At 50.2% G+C, this 19,005-nt stretch overlaps 1 long non-coding RNA gene across 2 annotated transcripts; it reads right to left on the bottom strand.

The window, feature by feature from the left end:
* Nucleotides 1-291: 291 nt before the first annotated feature.
* On the bottom strand, nucleotides 292-4,578 carry LOC106006365. Of its 2 annotated transcripts, none has more exons than XR_006604442.1 (3): nucleotides 4,150-4,578; nucleotides 2,898-3,006; nucleotides 292-592 (listed from the first exon to the last, which is right to left on the bottom strand). It is a non-coding gene; the product is annotated as an uncharacterized LOC106006365 (long non-coding RNA). The 2 variants fall into 2 exon arrangements; XR_006604443.1 differs by having other exon boundaries at nucleotides 292-589.
* Between the last annotated feature and the right edge of the window lie 14,427 nt (nucleotides 4,579-19,005).

The raw sequence follows: 19,005 nt of genomic DNA, 5'->3' as shown, positions 1-19,005 counted from the left end.
CCCGGCAGGTCCCTCTCCATCCCCACCATCTCTGATCCCACCCCTCAGCCCTCGGATTTTGCAGGTAATGTCTCCTGCCCGTGGCCGGTCCTCACACTGGCTGGCGGAGGCCCAGAGCCCTCCTGCCCTCGCGCTCACCCTCGGGCTCCTCCCAGACAGGTGGGTGCCAGGGACCAGGCCCAAGTGAAGCAGGAAAGGATTATCTTTCTTTTCTCTTGTTTTCCCATGAGATTTGGTTTGGTCGGATTCAGAGACGAACACCCGACAACAGCCACACCATAGTTGTTTGTTTTGTTTTTGTTTTTTTAATATTCACAGAACCTTCACACAATCCTAAAATACCGGAGATGTTTATAATTCTGGGCATGTGTTGACAAGAATGGCCTGCAGGTGGCATTTACAAGGAAAGGTCTACAAGTCAGATAGGACTCTCCGGTGCATTGTCATCGAAGACGTACGGAGTCCTGACGGACGCCCTCCGAGGGCCGTTCATCCACCTGGTCTTTCCAGCTCCGCCTGGACAGACTCAGGACACCCCGCGCAGGTCCGCTCGGGCTCCTCCCAACAGGGCAGGGGTAGGACCATCCATCTGCTTGGGGAGGACATTTTGTCTGACTGGAGGTGTCAGTGACTCCCCTGGAACTCACCGTAAGACTTCTTGATGTCACTGAAATACACCGAGTGTAAAGCAATTTAAAAATGATCTTGTGTCTTAAATTTTAAAGGAAATCTTTTCATTGCGTGGATTCTGAATTCTTTTTTTTTAATTTTTTATTTTTTATAAACATATATTTTTATCCCCAGGGGTACAGGTCTGTGAATCGCCAGGTTTACACACTTCACAGCACTCACCAAAGCACATACCCTCCCCAATGTGGATTCTGAATTCTTGTTACCTTCCGATTACCTGGGGACAGTGAACGTGGTTTTACTTACCCTTCATGTTTCTTGGGTTTCAGGTCAAAAATGTGTCAGTTACAATTCAAAAATGCATGTTCTAAATGGAAACTTTTAGGACATCCTTGGGTCCATCCAAAATTGGGTCCTTCCTTTCCAAGTGAACTTTAATAGATCGGCACATGAACTCTTCTCAGAATCAGGGCTACAGGCGTGGACACTGGCATACTTGCCAAGAAGTAGCTCTGGTGGGCCCATTTGTGGGGGGGTGTGGTAGGGCGTCCGAGTGAGCTCTGTGGAGTGATTTCAATTCAGACACCAGGTCCAGCCTGGGGCAAGCTCTGAGAGCCCCAGTGGACAGAGGACGCCTGCCCTCTCTGCATTCAGCCTTGTCGGACAAGGCACAGGAGGGACGAGGAGCCCTGCCGTGGGCGCATCACTTTCTCCTGGGCTCGCCTCCCTGTTCCTGAAGCTTCCACGTTGCCGGAACCCCGCACAGAGCATTCTCATGTATGGTGCCAGTAAACCGGTTTGGGGATAAACATATTTTAAAATGTCAGCCTGCTTATTTGGTCCATGGGATGAGAAAGGCAAGATTCTCAGAAAATGCCATGTTTGGCTTGGACTTTGTCCCTGGAATGTGGAATGGAACACATGCTAGATTCTCCCAGAGCATCGCAAGGATTAAAAGAGAAAGTGTGAGCAAAAGCAATCGGCGAACTCCCATATGCCACATTGCACCAAGTTTCATTAGTCATTATTTGCCATACGTGCCGTGATTAGAACAATCAGACTGTATTGTCACGTATCCATCGAGGGAGAGGATGTAAAACCTTAAAAAAATAAGAACTTGTACTGAATGTCCGAACTCAGAGACCGGCATAAAAACCTCCCATTAAAAAAAAAAAAAAAAAAAAAAAAAAAAAAAAGGAAGGAGGGAAGGAGCAAAATGGGAAGGAAAAAGATGCCCTTCACACTCAGATGCCACAGAACCACTTGAGGGGACGTGAAAGGTCAGTAAGAAAGAGACCATCCGGCTGGGGAGGCTGGCTGCGGCGGAGTGAACGACCAGCGGTCTCGGCTCAGCATCCCCCGTGCTGTCTGGTTGGAGACTTTCCCGGGAGGAAAGCCTCACCTGTGCCCTTAGCTCCCGCAGTCCGCTCTGGCCACCATCAGACGGTGCGGGCATGACCCGACACCTGGCTGGGCCGCCACGTCTTGGGGCCGCTCCTCCGTGCATACGCCGCGCCAGCAGCAGCGGCCGCTGCAGCCTCCCTGGGAGCTGGGCAGAAAGGCAAGGCCTCGGCCAGCCCGGCCTGTGCGGTCAGCATCTGGTTGTGGCTGTGGGAGCCGGTGGGGTCGTGTGCTCTTTGACGCGTGAGAGGCCCCACGTCCACCAGCTTCCACCAGATCGTCGGTTCTCAGTGCGTCTTTCCGCCCCAGTGTGGCTGGGCCCTCCCAGGGCTGGTCCTGCCCATCCGCCGCTGCGACCACTGCCCACGGAGATAAGATCGCGTCTCCTCGCCATGTCCCGGAGAGCCTGGGGGGCTCCTTGGGGGTCCCTGCAGCCCCCACGAGAGCAGCCCCATCAGGGATTTCCATTCCCATCTGCCCCTTCACTGTGTGCCGTGCGCCAACCAACCCGCCCGCCCGCCACCCTTCCCTCACCACCTCCGTCCAGCGGCACCGCTGTTCAACACGTGTCTCTGTTAGTAAGACGGACTTTCCAAAAGGAGATCCTGGTACCTGTTGATTTGTTTTAGTTTGCACATTCATATTTTCCTCGAGTATGATGCCAGGCTTTGGGATCAGCAGGAAAGGGGAGAGGGACCCACAGCGTCTCTCCCTCAGCCCTGTGGAGAGCGCCTTACTATGCAAAGGGAGTCCAGGGTGAGCGAGTGAGAGGCTTTTGCTGGCGGAGGTTTTTGGACTCAGAGACTCCCCACATTTCCAGACCAACATATTTTGCCCCTGCAGGCGCAGAGGCTGCCCGGTGTTACCTTCCCATGGACAGTCCTCTGTGTCCGTGCACTTATCCCGCTGGCATCTCTCTGCCACGTGGACAATTCAACGTTGTTGGGAAATGGGCTGCTTGCAAGAAACGTTGCTCTAGAAAAGAATATTTCTCTTATTTTATGAGCGTTTTATGTGCGCTTATTTGAATAGTCTTAAAGATATAGAAGTTGAATTTGTCCATCACGGAATTTCAGGAGTAATCGAAAGGGACCCTAAGACTCTCCCCTGATTGCACATTTACACCAGTGTTTTTCTTCTGTGATCACAAGCAACCCCACACACCCATGCATGGTGTGTTTGCTGTTCAGGTGGTCTGCAAACACTTTTTAAATAGAGACAAAGCATATTGTTGTGTAAGCATAGACTTGAATGTGCCTTCCCCGCTTTTTATGACTTGAAGCAGGTTTGTTTAGAGACTGGAACCAATTTAAGCCTCTTAAACTTGACAAAAAACTAAATAAGTGCTATTTCCCACTTGTTAATGGGATTTCCCCCCATTCAGCTGTGGGAGAACCACTCTGTCAGGGAAGAAGAGAAATGCAGCACTAAGCGATCTGAGAGCCTGTGAGGATGGCCGGAAACCCTGGTGTTCAATTCCTCTGGTGCACGGATGGACGGCCAGAGTGCAGGGTCCCCATGCCCGCGGAGGAGCTGCAGGGGTAGCCGACACCCACACCATGCAGGAGGCGTCCAAGCCAGAGTGCTTGTGATTAAAATGCAAGAGGATGTGGAGAGGTCGGCAAAATGTGGTGGGTCCTTGAGCCAACACACCTGGGCAAGAGAAGCTAGAATCTGCAAAGGGCATCGGAGGAAGATGTGTCCTGTGGGGCATCCAGGGTTTTGAGGGACCTGGGAAGGTACCATTCACACCTGTGACCTGCTTGCTCAGCCAGCAAGAATGAATGCCCAAGCGACTGAGATCATGGCCAACGTGAGCGTTGATACCTGAAGCTACCTCGAGCATAAAGCCGCCCTCCCAACCCGCACAGGCTCGAGGGCTGGCGCCCCGAGATCTTCCCCCTGCCCACCCTCTGTACCCCCACCACGCATCCACTCAGAGTCGGAGCGCCACCGAAGTAGAAAGCACGTGGGATTTTGATCGTAAACTCCTGATCTCAGGCTCCGGCTTCAGGTCAAGGCACGGAAGCTCGGCCACTATGCAGGGAACCCCTGACCTTTTCAGGATCCCAGTATCACTCGTCAACAAAATCGTGGTAAGGATAAATGTCCTCTCACCTCAGAGTTTCACGAGGCCGGGACAAAATCACGAGTGGAAGTGTCTTGGGAAGTCTGCAAAACCGTGCAAACGCTCCTGGTTGTCGGTGACCCAGGGGCGAGCAGGAGCAGGCAGGGTAGTTCAGAGGCTCTCAGAGGGACCCCGAACACTGCAGGGCTTGAGTCAGGTCACAGAGGAAGGTGCTGTCGATAAGGGAGGATTCACTCCATCTGGATGGAAGCCTGGCGTGGAGGGAGGCAAGCTGTTGTTGACGTCTGTGATTTCGTCATTTCTGAATTCACGTCCTTGGGACCTTGACGCTGTGTGGCTGGGCCACTCTGCATTCGTGGCTGGAGTCGGGAGCGCGCTCTGGGTTCTCAGTTGTTCTAATCACACCGGGGAACGCGCCGTCAGGGAGACAATGGGCCTATTCTCCCTGCTCCTGAATATACGGCCTCAAAAAGACGGCAGTTCCAGGAAGTAACTATGCAAATAGCGTTCGTAGTGCCTTGAAATTTATTCCCAGACAGACCAACTTCCTCATTCTGGAAATGGTAGCAATGCACATCTCATGAGGGAGATCCGCTTGCCTTTTACTTGTAATGCCAGGTAGAGCCTTGCCATTGTCCCCATAATGGCAGAGACAATACCATTAATGCAGCCACACAGGCCCTTCTAGGCACCGTCTTCCAGAACCTTCCATTTTCCACGAATTTCATCTCGGGCGCACCCCAGGACACACTGTGGGTGAGTGTGGTTTTTCCAAAACAGAAGACATCATCTCCTCCCCTTTTATTTAGGACGTGGGGGGCTTCTCCTTTATTTAGGGGATTCCACAGACTGGAGAAGCCTGTACCACTGTGTTGGAAATCTCCGCCAAGCATGGACAGGGAGCTGGTGTCCATACAACCCAGGAGGCCGCTAATCTGGCTGAGGACTCAAGGGCCCCGGGGGGAGAGAGGTGGCATCAGGCTGCGTCTTCCAGCCAGGGTGCTTTAGGTTTCACAGTTCACGTGCGGACTGTTCCAGTCTGTGCAGGACCCCGGGTACCACAGATGCCTATTCGGTGTGTGTGATGTACAGATGGTACCGGAAACTGTAACACAGGACGGACACATGTCTTCCATCCTCCTCGTTGTCAGGATCCGAGCGAGGAAGGCACACTCAGGATACCACATGAACGTGCGACAGATGTGGGCTTGTGGGTGTCCCAGTCCTGACTGTCTGCAGGAGCCGCAGAAACTCAACGAGGTGAGAAAGCGTCACCTGGAGCCGCCGATCCACAAGTGGCTCATTTTATGCCGCACCAAACCTTGCCTTGACCAGCTGCCTGGGGGCGTCTCGAGGAAGAGCCTTTGGGCTGCAAGTAGGAGAAACCCAACCCAGGCTGGACACTGAAGGCACCTCGTGGGCTCCCACAATGGAAGGGCACAGAGTGGTTCCCACGTGCCAGAGGTCACATTCTGGTCTCTGCTCTCCAGTCCCGAGTCCTTTCTTTTTTTTTTTAATTTATTTTTTATTTTCAGCATAACAGTATTATTTTTGCACCACACCCAGTGCTCCATGCAATCCGTGCCCTCTCTAATACCCACCACCTGGTACCCCGACCTCCCACTCCCGCCCCTTCAAAACCCTCAGATTGTTTTTCAGAGTCCATAGTCTCTCATGGTTCACCTCCCCTTCCAAGTTCCCTCAACTCCCTTCTCCTCTCTAACTCCCCATGTCCTCCATGCTATTTGTTATGCTCCACAAATAAGTGAAACCATATGATAATTGACTCTCTCTGCTTGACTTATTTCACTCAGCATAATCTCTTCCAGTCCCGTCCATGTTGCTACAAAAGTTGGGTATTCGTCCTTTCTGATGGAGACATAATACTCCATAGTGTATATGGACCACATCTTCCTTATCCATTCGTCCGCTGAAGGGTATCTTGGTTCTTTCCACAGTTTGGCGACCGTGGCCATTGCTGCTATAAACATCGGGGTACAGATGGCCCTTCTTTTCATGACATCTGTATCCTTGGGGCAAATACCCAGGAGTGCAATGGCAGGGTCATAGGGAAGTTCTATTTTTAATTTCTTGAGGAATCTCCACACTGTTCTCCAAAGAGGCTGCACCAACTTGCATTCCCACCAACCGTGTAAGAGGGTTCCCCTTTCTCCACATCCCCTCCAACACATGTTGTTTCCTGTCTTGCTAATTTTGGCCATTCTAACTGGTGTAAGGTGGTATCTCAATGTGGTTTTAATTTGAATCTCCCTGACGGCTAGTGATGATGAACATTTTTTCATGTGTCTGTTAGCCATTTGTATGTCTTCATTGGAGAAGTGTCCTCAAACTCAACACACACAAAACAGACAATTATATCAAAAACTGGGCAGAAGATATGAACAGACACTTCGTCCTTTCTTGATGACTGCCCCCTCCCCACCCACCTGTCCCCTTGGCACTGCTGGGAGGGAGCAGCAGCTACACCATCACAGAGGGAAGGGGCAGGAAATACAAAGCAGCCCCAACGGCTTCAGACTGAGCCGTGTGTCCTCAGGGCGGCTTTCTTAGCTGCAAAGTGCTGAAAGCAGAAAGGGAAACCATGCTTCAAAAATAAGCTCCTAAAACAAATGAAAATAAAAATAAGCTCCTTCGGGCATCTGGGGGGCTCAGTGGGTTAAAGCCTCTGCCTTCGGCTCAGGTCACGATCCCAGGGTCCTGAGATCGAGCCCCGCATCGGGCTCTCTGCTCAGCGGCGAGCCTGCTTTCCCCTGTCTCTCTGCCTGCCTCTCTGCCGACTTGTGATCTCTCTGTGTCAAATAAGTAAATAAATAAAATCTTAAAAACAAAACAAAACAAAAAAGTTCCTTCTACCAGGGTCTTCAGTCCACATCCAGCACTAACCTGTGGATTGCATCAGGTGCCTCTGAAGGGACTTCCGGAAAGACTCTCCTGCCTCCACTTCGTCCCTCATTGGCCTTCCAGTGTCCAAAATATTGACTCTTGGGGTAGCAGAGTAATACTAATAGGAGAACTTGTTAAAACCACAGCAGCCTGTTGAAAACATCCGTGTTCCATTTTGAATGGGTCTCACGGATTAGCCTCTAACATGTAAAGGCTCAGGACAAATCCTGGAAGGCAGAAATGGGAACCAGGTGGGTGGATGCCGGCGTAGCTAAGAGACAGCTCGCAAAGCCGGTCGCATTTGATCAGGGCACCAGTCTCGCGTGGGGACCCGGGAACGCCCGGGATTGAATGGCTCGCAACTCCGTCTGAGTGCCCCAAACCTGGTAGATGTGCAATCCTGGTTGGGTCCATCCCTTTCAACTCCCCTGCCTGTCCAACAGCCAACAGGGGAATCTTGGGACACAAAAGGTGAGATGAAGAAATAGAAACACACACATTCTGCTTTCTTGCCCGGCCCAGGAGTATTTCCCTGGCCAGCTCCTTCAGACAGCTCCAAGCCTCACAGGACAGGGCTTCTGGGTGGCTCCGTGACTTAAGTGGCTTAAGTGGCTTAAGCCTTCCACTCAGGTCATGATCGCACTGTCCTGGCATTGAGCCCCGGGCTGGGCTCCATGCTCAGTGGGGAATCTGCTTCTCCCTCTGCCCCTCCTGATCTCTTGTGCTCTCTCTTTCTCTCTCTTTCAAATAAATAAATAAAATCTTCAAACAAACAAACAAAAAACCCACAAGACAGACCTCTTCATCAGGGAGCAGAAAAGCCTTCTCACTGGGGACTTAGAGAACTTCGAGTCCGGGAAGATTGTCCCTATGAACTGGGAGTGGTAGCTGTTGATTGTCCGTTTTAACACCTCTTGGACCTGGAGAAGGTCTTCACACAGCGCACTTACAGTGACTTCTGGTAGTTTCAGTTTTCTACTCCTGCCACATGCGGGAGTTGCTCTTGTTTTTATAAGAAATATGTCACTGGTATCCCGTTCTGGCAACTCAGAATGTTAAATTATGAATACCTGCTTGTTGAAAAACATCTACTGGGCTCAGCGGAAAAGGTGCATCTTTTTGTTCTAATCAGTGTCAGTCTCGGGCCCATAAAAAGTAACAAAATTTAAAAGGTGCCTCAGATTTGGCTCCCAAAGCTTAATTAATTTGGTCTGTTTTGGAGTAGGTGACAAGGCTTTTTTTCTTCATAAACCTTCATTGATCCTCTTAAAATAGCGCTGACACAGTGGACGTAATTCAGACTGATGGCAGGGGAAGCCATAGCCCAGATCGAGTTTTCTGGAACAATGAAGGCCGTAATCGGCATTAATCCAGCTGGATTTACTGATCCCCACTTGCAGTAGTAGTAAACAAACCCGGACGTTGCCTTTAATTGGGGAATTAAGGTAAGGAGCATAGACTTTTCAAGTCCTTTTTCTCGGTGGAGCCTTAAGAATCCTCAGCCCGGCTCAGCAGAGGACACACACACGCAAGTCTGAGAAAGACAGCCTAGAGGTTCAGATAACAGCAAACCCGAAGCAAAGAGCCCTGAGCTGTGACTCCTCGTGGAGATGCCCGATCTCATATATCCCCGAATACTCTGGCCACAAGCTGTGCTTTCTCGCGGCCCTCCCCCACCCCATGGGTGAGGGTTCATGAGCCTTGTGTCTTGCTGGGGAGGCCCTCATGGGAAGCCGGGGTGCTGAGCCCTGCCCTGGGGCACGGGGATCATGGCTCTGACACCAGGGATCAGGGATGTCCTGGTGTCTCCCCCCTCGCTCACCATCATTTCTGGAAAAATGGGAAACCAAGTCTAAGATGTCATATGATTTCATGTTGCTTGTACAGCAGAACCCCCCCATGTCACCACACGCCACTATACCCGACCAGACTGTCAGCATTAATATTACTGGGCGTGAGGCCGATTTTACAGTAACCCCCACATCCGCATCCCCCAGTTTCAGCAATATGAACATACAGTCAACTTGTTTCACCAACAAAGCCCCCACATTCCTTCTCTCCTCAGTATCATTTCATTTGTAAACTCCTTAGTCTGGGTCTCTGCCAACCGGCCTATCTCTTAAAGGATCAGTATGGTACCAGGATCAGCGATAACAATAATTAGCAATAACTCAACTCCATTAAATAGGTATTACATTGAAATATATAATTCCAATCACCTAGTTGTTAGTATCTGTTTATACCCGCATGTGTATATGTATCTGTGTAAGCCAGGCTGTGTACGGCTGGCTGATTTGTCAAAATCAGGACCTAGCACATTCCAAACATTGCATTTGGCTGACAAATCTCTTAAATCTCTTTAATCTTCTGGTTCTCTCTCCTTTTATTTATTTATTTTTTTTAACTTGCGATAAGTCGGATTCCTTATCCTGTAGAGTTTCTCACACTCTGCACGCCTGTGATGTGCTCTCTTGTCCTTGGAACCTTCTCCCTTTCTGGAACAAGAAGCCGGTCTAGCGAGGATCAGTGGGCACCTCCTGATGACTCCTGGGAACAGCACTTTCTCCAAGGAAAACAGGTTCCTTTTAGTGGGAAATGGTATTTAGAGATCACAGTTAGGATGCTGGTATTGCTGATTGTTTCTGGAGGAGATGGTATTTCTAAAGAGAAATAGACTTTTTCAGGGGATGGAGCTAAAAAATGCCCCCCCCTTTTTTAAAGAGAAAATCCATCAAAAGTACATGTGGATATGTTTCATTTACATTTGTAATGATGGAGTTTTAAATTTTAATTATTTTTATCTGTATCATCTCTTTTTCTTTGTCCTAAAATCTTTGCATTTTTGTCTCTACCAATGAATACATAATTATTGTTGTTTATTCTACCTATGAATACATAAAAGTTTAAAAATAATAACACCAATGTTGTCACTGAGGCTGTGATCACTGAAGAGCTGAGGACCCCTTTATGTTCTTTTTGGTATTTGGGGATTGCTTTTTAAATTTTAGGTTAATTTTGTCTTCTATGAAAACATACACAGTTCTGAAATCAAATCTATAAAATAAGATATAGTCAGGGAAATCCACCTTCGCTCCCTGATCCCTCCAACTATTTCTTCCCTCCACGATAGCATACTTTATTGGCGATGTTTGGTTTTTCTTAGGATTTTAGCACCAGGCTTCCTGGTCTCCTTTCCAAGGTTGGCAGGGGAAACTTCAGTGTTACCCATTGTTGAAGATGTTGATTTTTAGACTGTGCACTCCTGACATTTTAAGCCGTATCTTGCCTAACTACAGTTCCATCTTCAATGTCTTCGAACCAGTTTGGGAGTCTAGAGGAGACTCGTAAATTTGTTCCCCACCATGACTGTGCGCCATTCTACGTATTTTGTCCCTTCTTTCTGCCATGTTGTCAGCATGGATGGAAGGAGAGCTCAATAGGACATGAAGAATGAGGCTTTATATTTACCCACAGTTTTTCTGCTTCAAACTCTTTCAAGTTCTGCATATGCAAGGACAAGAAGAAATCCCCATGGTCTCTAAGAGCAAGGACATGCAGGCATCCCAGAGAACTGAGCTGCTCTTCTCAAGGACTCACTCTTCAGCATGGAGGCCACCTAGTGCTCCTGGATCCCGCAACCTTCTGCTCCCTTGAGTAACAGAAGCACCTCTTAGAAAGGATCCTGTATTGTCACATGTCTGCAGAATAAAGGCAGTGGCATGGGACCAGGTAACACTGCAGGACTCTGCAGGAACTGGCAGAAGAGAAACAAATGTTAGTGGTGGTGGTGGTGGCCATGCTCTTGCTGGAAGGAGGGGAAATCTCACTTGTTCGGCTCCTGGATGCACTGGGCCCTTACCAAGTGCTTTGCGCACATGATCTCATTTAACCTTTATATGACTCACAGCCACTTTGAAAGGTTGACAGAGTTGTTCCTTTGTTACAGATAAAAAAAACAAAGGGCACCTAGATAGCTCAGTTGGTTAAGTGTTTGACTCTTGGTTTCAGTTCAGGTCATGATCTCAAGGTCATGGGATGGAGCCCCGCATTGGGCTCCAGGCTCAGCGGGGACGTCTGCTGGAGATTCTGTCTCTCCCTCTCCCTCTGCCCTCCCCTTGTGCTCTCTCTCTATTAAACAATAAATAAAAATAATATTTTTTAAAAAAAGACAACAACTGATGTTTGGAAATCTGTTTAAAAGTCTTGTTTAATAGAAAATTCTGTAAAAATATTATTTGTCAACAGACACAATGAATGTGGCATATTTATTGAAATGCCCAGAAAATTTCAAGTAATCATGACACTCAAGGCACAAGTGCTCTGATGAACTGAGCTGTTCATCCTACTTTAAGTTAATAATTTTACACTCTTACACTTGCACTTGGCAAAACTGTGCCTGGGAAGAAAGCAAACACCTCAGGCTTCAGAAAGATTTTCAAACTCGTGTATGTGCTTTGTGAATTGTTTCAATGACAGCAGTTCTGAAGGTTGTGATTTCGTCTCATTGATAATAATGTAAGTTTATTATGTGTATTAAGTGTTTTCAGGTGTACCTAGGGCATAAATATTTCCACAAAGCGAAATCAAAACAATACGGCAATATGACCGAGGGGCTCAGGTGTCACCATTCTGAACACGGGGAAGCAGGGGAGACTCGGGCACCGCACAGCAACCACCAGTCATGCTGAGATCAGAGGACTTTTCCCTCAGTAGGTTATCGTTCTTCTATCTCGATGATGACACTCTCTTAATAGCAAAACTAATTGACCAAATTAAGTAATGTTAATTGGAATTTAGGGTTTTAAATCTTATACTCAAGTATAAATTTGTGTGTTTCCATTTTATTGGATTTCTAAGCATGAAGTATTTATGGCAGGCTTGGAGTTTATATATATTTACTAAGACCATAGTTGTTTAGATCAACATGGTGAGTCTGTGAGAACTCTTACTTTCTTTAAGTTCAAGTTTGTATGACCCAAGTTGGAGAAATAATGAGCTAGGGAATTCATTTCTAGCTACACTCGGAATTTAGAACTGCATTGTCAGAAACAACACACTTTAGCCAAGAAAAATGTAGTTCTGGTAAGCAGAGCTTTCACCATGATGATCCAATTATTTGTTCAACAAGCATTAACAGATGTTACCAGGTGCAACACATCCACCCATCTGAGGCTGGAGATGCCACAGCTCTGATGAATAAGACATTGGAGGAGAGGGGTTTGTACAGGGTGCCGCAGACACACATCTTATGGGCAAAGGGCTTAGACTGGAAAGATAAAAGTATTCAGTGACCCTGTGACCATGATGGGAAGCATGTTCCACATGCACCAGCCATAGACAAAATATAAAGACATCAACCCACAACTTAGGCAAGCAGATAACATAAATAAATTCCATAATTAATTTCCATTCTCATCACCAAAAATCCCACAGGGGAAGGAGTAGAAGCTGCTTATGTCCTTGAGAAATGATAATATTTCATAATGTTAGAAGACTGGGCTGAAATAGAAGATGCTAAAATTAGATTTGCATAGTAATTGCTTAATTGGAGAGGACTTCTAAGATTACTAATAAATATGCAAATGTGAAGTTAGAGTTGGTTCTAGACGTCACAAACGTCAGTCAGCAAAAGGCACAACTAGAAGTCAGAAGAGGACATCAGTTGTTTGGATTCCAATTAAATGGAATTAATGAATCCCTTTGCATATCTGGTCAGTCCAGCACTGTGAGTGTTTTCTTTAAGTAGGGAACACAGCAGTTACAGTGAACACCCCAGATGCAGGGTATCCACACACAGGAAAATAGCACAGCTATGGTCCTCAACAGGGCATGGACAGGACAAATACTCTTGTATTAAAAATACTCTAACACTGGGAATTTTAACACGCTATCGCAGAACAGATATAGTCCAATGATAAAGAGATTGGCTTTATCAACGGGAAAATGTTTCCATCATTTTCTCTGTTTGGAAATTAAACTCTCGGGAGTAGAGTAAGGCACACAGACACCCTGCAGAAAGGAAATCGGTTTAATTTTGTGAAACCCCAGTCCGTCTCACACTTTTAGATCATGAACCTTCATCCTCATTATTTTTAATACATTTTTTAACACCTACAACTTCAGGAAACATAGGTCAAATGTGTAATGTGCTGTCCTCGGTGAAGTCCCGATAAAACACTGCAGGCTAGCTTTCAGTGTAGATGCCTTGCCTGGCATCATATCTCACTGAGCTCATTTCTCTTTGCTGAAGTAGATCAGCCATATACTGTATTGATACATTTTATAGTAGCTGGCAAGTTACCTCACCACAGTAAAAAATAATCTTCAATTAGGTTGCTATCCTTTATGTACATGTAATTGTATACACGCACACACATCAGTGTTACACACTCACACATATCACACATGCATACACGGAAAATGATATATTTTTGAAGGCTATGAATGCATATGTGATAGTATGGAACACACTTAGAATCTTAGAATCTTCTGAAAGATTTAAAGTAAATTTACTAACATCTTAACAGCTGTACTTCTTTCTGAAAATGTTATCGTTTATTTTTTAAGAGAAACCACATTTGTCACATATATAAAATCACAGTGCAAGATTAGACTCTTACAACTAGGAATTTCTTGAGGAAATTTGGTATTTCTTGTAAAAACATTTCCCTTGAATAACTGGAACTATCCAGTGTTTGGAGGGAGTAGAGAAATCAGAACTTCCATGCACCATTGGTAGGGTTGTAAACTAGTATAAACTTTTTGTAAGAGAGATTTGGAAATATCACAAAATTTCAAAATGCATATAAACCTTTGACCCAGATAGCACATTGCCAGGTCTCCTTCCTGTGAACGAATGCACAAATGCAGAAAAGACTGATGGACGAGGTTGTAAGAGACATTTGTCTTTTCCTGCTTCTCTAGCTTGGTGGCACCTCAACCTCCTTCCTCTATCTGGGAAATAATCCAGGTCTATGTCCTGGTGGAGTCAGAGTCCGCAATCAAGATCAAGATCAAGGCTGAAGGTTCCAGGGTTCCCCTTTCCATTGGTCCCCATCCCCCCACCATCATGCCCTGTGGTCACTGCATGGGACAATGATCAAGGCTGAGATGGTTACTTTTATGTGTCGACTTGACTGGACTGAGGGATGCCCAGTAACCGGCAAGACATTATTTTGGGGGTTTGCCTGTGTGTGTCTGTGAGGGCATTTCTGGAAAAGATCAGCATTTGAATCTGCAGACTAGTTAAAGGGATCCTGTTTCCCAATGCTCGAGAACATCATCCCATGCAGAGGACGTGAATCGAAGCAAAAGCAGAAGATGGGCAAATAGTTTCCCTGCTTGAGCACCCACCTTCGGGCCTCAGATATCAGTGCCTTTGGACTTGGGCCAAATGATACCACTGGCTCTCCTGCTTCTCGAGGACACACCAACCTTCTTAATGACAGAGCCTGTAATAAATCTGTCTCTTTGTCTCTGTATCTCTTTCCCCTCCTTCTCTATATGTATCCTATTGATTGTTTCCCTTAAGAGCCCAGTGGGCTCTTCTCCCCCAAAGTGAGAAGATTCATGATGGGACTTGCCTGAAGTCTTGCCCACCGAGGATGAAAGCATCAGTGAAGGGACAGCAGGAGAGCGGAGTTGCTCTTTTAACTGCATCCTGCCACATCTGTTTTACTGAACACCCCATGAGAAACCCTGCATGGGAGCGCCTTCCACTCCCTGGAGAGGCAACTGACAAGTCTTTGGCGGAAGGTAAGTGTAGGGTCTGCGTGGTGTGGAGACGAGGTACCGAACGACCCCACAAGCCCCCTGCCCCAAACCGTGGACTACAAACATGGGGCTTCCTTCCTTCGTGTTAAAGCAAACCAGAGCGCATCTTCTGTGGCCTTAGGAAGCCCACAGCCGCACTGCACACGCCCAGCACACAGACAGCTGCGGCTCAGGAGGAGTATGATTAAGCCCCGTTAGCCATTAACTTCTGGGCATTAAAAAAAAAAAAAAAAAAAACCCTTGTGTACAGCTGGAGTGGAAAGGGAAGGATGGGATCTTGCCTATACCCGGCCTATGTGGGATCAACCTGTCTCCCGAGGGCGAGGGACGAGCAGATGCACGGGGCATGCTCGGGTCAGCCCTCCGCACACCACGGCCAGCGGACCCGGCCCAGGCCTCCGTCTGCTTTACGTCGCGGGGACACGGAGCGAGCGCCCGTGAGCGCGGCCGGGCTGCTCTCGGCTCGGGGAGGCGCGGCGTAGCGGCCACGGAGCCCCACGGCCGCACCGGCTCCTCCGCGGAGACCCCGCGCCGGCTCCACGGCAGGAAGCTGCGGGAGGAGACCCCGGAGGCGCTCGGGAAGCGCAGACGGAGGGCAGGACCCGGATTCCGCTGAGGCCGGCTCCCGCGGGGCGCTTTCCGCGGGGGTCGGTGCTGGGAACGTCCCTCCCCGCCGCTGCTCTCGGGCTCACGAGTGTGCATGGCCGCGTGTCCTCACGCCCACGAGTGCGCACGGCCGTGTGTCCTCACGCCCACGAGTGCGCACGGCCGTGTGTCCTCACGCCCACGAGTGCGCACGGCCGCGTGTCCTCACGCTCACGAGTGTGCACGGCCGCGTGTCCTCACGCTCACGAGTGCGCACGGCCGCGTGTCCTCACGCTCACGAGTGCGCACGGCCGCGTGTCCTCACGCTCACGAGTGCGCACGGCCGCGTGTCCTCACGCCCACGAGTGCGCACGGCCGCGTGTCCTCACGCTCACGAGTGCGCACGGCCGCGTGTCCTCACGCTCACGAGTGTGCACGGCCGCGTGTCCTCACGCCCACGAGTGCGCACGGCCGCGTGTCCTCACGCCCACGAGTGTGCACGGCCGCGTGTCCTCACGACGGCGCGTCCCCCCGCGCGCGGACGAGCCAGCCTTGGCGGGGCGCCGTCGCGGATGGGGTCGCCGGTGTGGGCAGGGCGCCCCGACCGCGGGGCGGGGGACGCGGGGCCCGGCGCGTGCGAGCTGCGGCGGCGGGGGTCTTCCGAGGACACCGCCCGGGGCGGACCCGGGACACACGGAGCACGCGCGGGAAGACGCGTGGAAGCGCCTCGGCGACTTGTCTGCCGTTTGCTTCCAACGCCAAACCCACCCGCGCGGGCTCTCGGGCGCACACGCGGCTCTGCAGAAGCAGACGCGGCGCCGCACCGGGCGCTGAGCTGTCACGCCCGGAGGAAGTAAACGAACAAAATACGGACACGGGAATGAGTAACTAAATAAGTAAAATAAAAAAAAAACAGACACAGGCACACACATGTGTGGCCTTGCACACGCACGCACACACGTGCACATGCCTATGCACACGCACGCGCGCACACACACGTATGCACACGCACACGCGCGCACATGTATGCACACACACACACATATGCACAAGCACACGCGCACACACACACACCCCTGTCCATCCGCAGCAGAGCAGCCGTCGTCCCGCCTGTCGCAGAAGGGAACTCTGGGAATGCGGCGACACGCGACAGCGCCGCTGTGAAATCGCGCAAGCGCACGGCGGGGCCACGTGGAAACGCTGGGCCCTTCGGAAGAGACGAAGAGTTCACATGGGGTCGGCGGACCGGAAGTCGTTGCTTCCCATGCCCCGGAAGTCGTAGGGACGTCTTCCTTGTCCTAGACACGCCCCCGAGCACGTGACGCCGACGGAGCCAATCCGCAGAGAGCGCTTCGGGCCGCGCTGAGGCGGTTCGTCGTCCGGGCCGCGCATGCTCAAGCCGCGCGCCCCGCCGGCGCCTCCTGTGCTCGGGCCGCTTGCCGTCCGCTTCTCCGCCGGACCCGCGGCCGCCCGTCGCCGAAGGTCGCTGCAAACACCGCCCTGCTCACTCACGTGCACGGAGGCCGCAGGGCAGCGCCGGCCGCCCGACCCCGACCCCGACCCCCGCGAGACCCGCGCCCGGGAGCGCGGCGGCCCCTGCCCGGAGCTGCGAGGCCCGGCCGCGGGGACGTGTCCCGGAAACAGGGCGCGGCCTCAGCCGTCGTGTCCCGCTCTGGGGAGACCCGGAGACGACCGCGGGGGAGGGGAACGGGGTCACCGCCCCGCCCGGCCGACGGGGCGCGGGGTCGTGGTCCCGGCTCACCGGAGGCCTCCCGCGCACGCTGCTGCCCGCGGGCCGGCGCCTGCGTTCTCGGGGCCGGCGCCTGCGTTCTCGGGGCCGGGCGCCGGGGAACGGGTGCGGGCGCCGCTGGCCGGGCGCTCCGGACGCACCGCGGGCTCTCCGCTTCGGGGCGCGGCCGCGGCTTCGGCACGGCAGGGCCCGGGGCACGTTCTCCAGCCCCGGGTCGGAGGAGGCCGAGCCGAGCCGGGCGGCCCCAAGCACGAGGCCCCGCGGGAGGAGACGGGCAAGCGGGCGCCGGCAGTGACCCGAGCGCGCCACGCGGCCTCGCGCGGAGCCTTCCGGGCCTGCGGATGGGCCGGGCGCAGGCGGCTGCACGAGCAAGTCACCCCGTGCGCCTTCCCCGGTGGCGGGAGGACGGCCGAGCCCCGCGCGGAGGCAGAGCTGCGCCCGGCTCGGGATGCAGCCTCAGAGAAGGCTCTTTCAAGTCAGACAGATGGCAAGGGCAGAAGGAAAGGTATTTCTGCACAAATGGTCTAAATCTGGAGGCAAAATGCTTGTGTGAAACGAATGTGTTGTGCAGAAGCCGTTGTTCACACGCGATGGCATTCTACCACCAAGAACAGAATGAAGCAGGAGTGGCCTGTCCCCGGCCCACCGCGAGGGAAGGAGGAGGCTGCACTGCCCCGACGCCCAGGGGCTGCAGCCGACGGTCCACACAGTAAGCGGTCAGGCCCCTGCAAAGACGGACATTCCACTGACCGCAGTTAGAGGACACTGATCTCTTCGGGAAGGAGGAGTTTTAGAAATCGTAGTCTAATTGGGCACTGAATGGGGGCATCTTAGTATTTTTACACGGAGTCTGAGCATCTTATAATAAGTAAACTTTTCTCCACATACATTAGGATCGAGAAAGTAAAATGGAAACAATGCTATAAAGATGGTGCTATTACCTTATTACCTTGAAAATATACCTATTACTAAAAATACCTTAAAAGGTTTTACACATACCCCAAGCTTCCATAAATAAATCTTATACAGATCTGTCACTCCCCTTGAAAATACTGATACAGTATTTTCATCCTGGAACTTCATAAAACTTCCATAAATTTCCTTATCACTCTATGAGAGTACTTCCTTTCATCTGTCTTAAAATCACTCCGAGCAAACTTCAAAGACAACCGTATAATTCAAATAGTCTGAAATTTGGTGAACAAGTCCATGATAACATTAGCAAAGGCTTTCATGAAATTTATAAACTTTGATCATATTTTCATTCAGCCTTCATCTTCTCTCAGACAAGACCCCTCATCTTCTAGTCTGTTCTTACACGGGGACATTGGCATCCCAACCCTTCAATATCATATTAGTGTATCTGTCTATCCATCTACCCCTCGTCATGTGTACCATTAAGAAGAGATATCACCCATTACATAGCCTTCCACATACAGATAAAATGTATGGTTTTGAAGAGTAGGAAAGTAAGCTTAGACTTTTAAACATCACATTTCATCATTCAAAGAACTATTAACCTTTTCTCCTAAGTAGTGACACATCCAGCCAATTTCCTGTGAGTGTGTAGTATAAGCCCTTGACTCATAACATTTGAAGACCACAATCCCAATCACTTGTTCCAAGAACCTTGCCTCCACCTGCTCACACTAAAGGTATAGACCATTTTTTTTTATTCTTGCAATAAAAATTTGCCTCTGATAACTTGTGAGCATTTTATCCTTTAGATTAAAAATAGAAATGTGTTTATACTCAAAGAGAAGAAACATCATTTTTAAAAACTACTGAGTATCTGCTCTATGTAAATGACACAGTTGTAGGCCCTGAGAGCTAATTTGAGGGATGGAGACAAATAGGAACATGAAACATGTTT

Source organism: Mustela putorius, unplaced genomic scaffold, assembly GCF_011764305.1.
Source record: "Mustela putorius furo isolate JIRA1106 unplaced genomic scaffold, ASM1176430v1.1 tig00004033_pilon_pilon_pilon, whole genome shotgun sequence".
NCBI classification, from domain to species: Eukaryota; Metazoa; Chordata; class Mammalia; order Carnivora; family Mustelidae; genus Mustela; species Mustela putorius.
The sequence above is the reverse complement of the archived record's forward strand: the minus strand, read 5'-3'. Positions and strand labels throughout refer to the sequence as shown.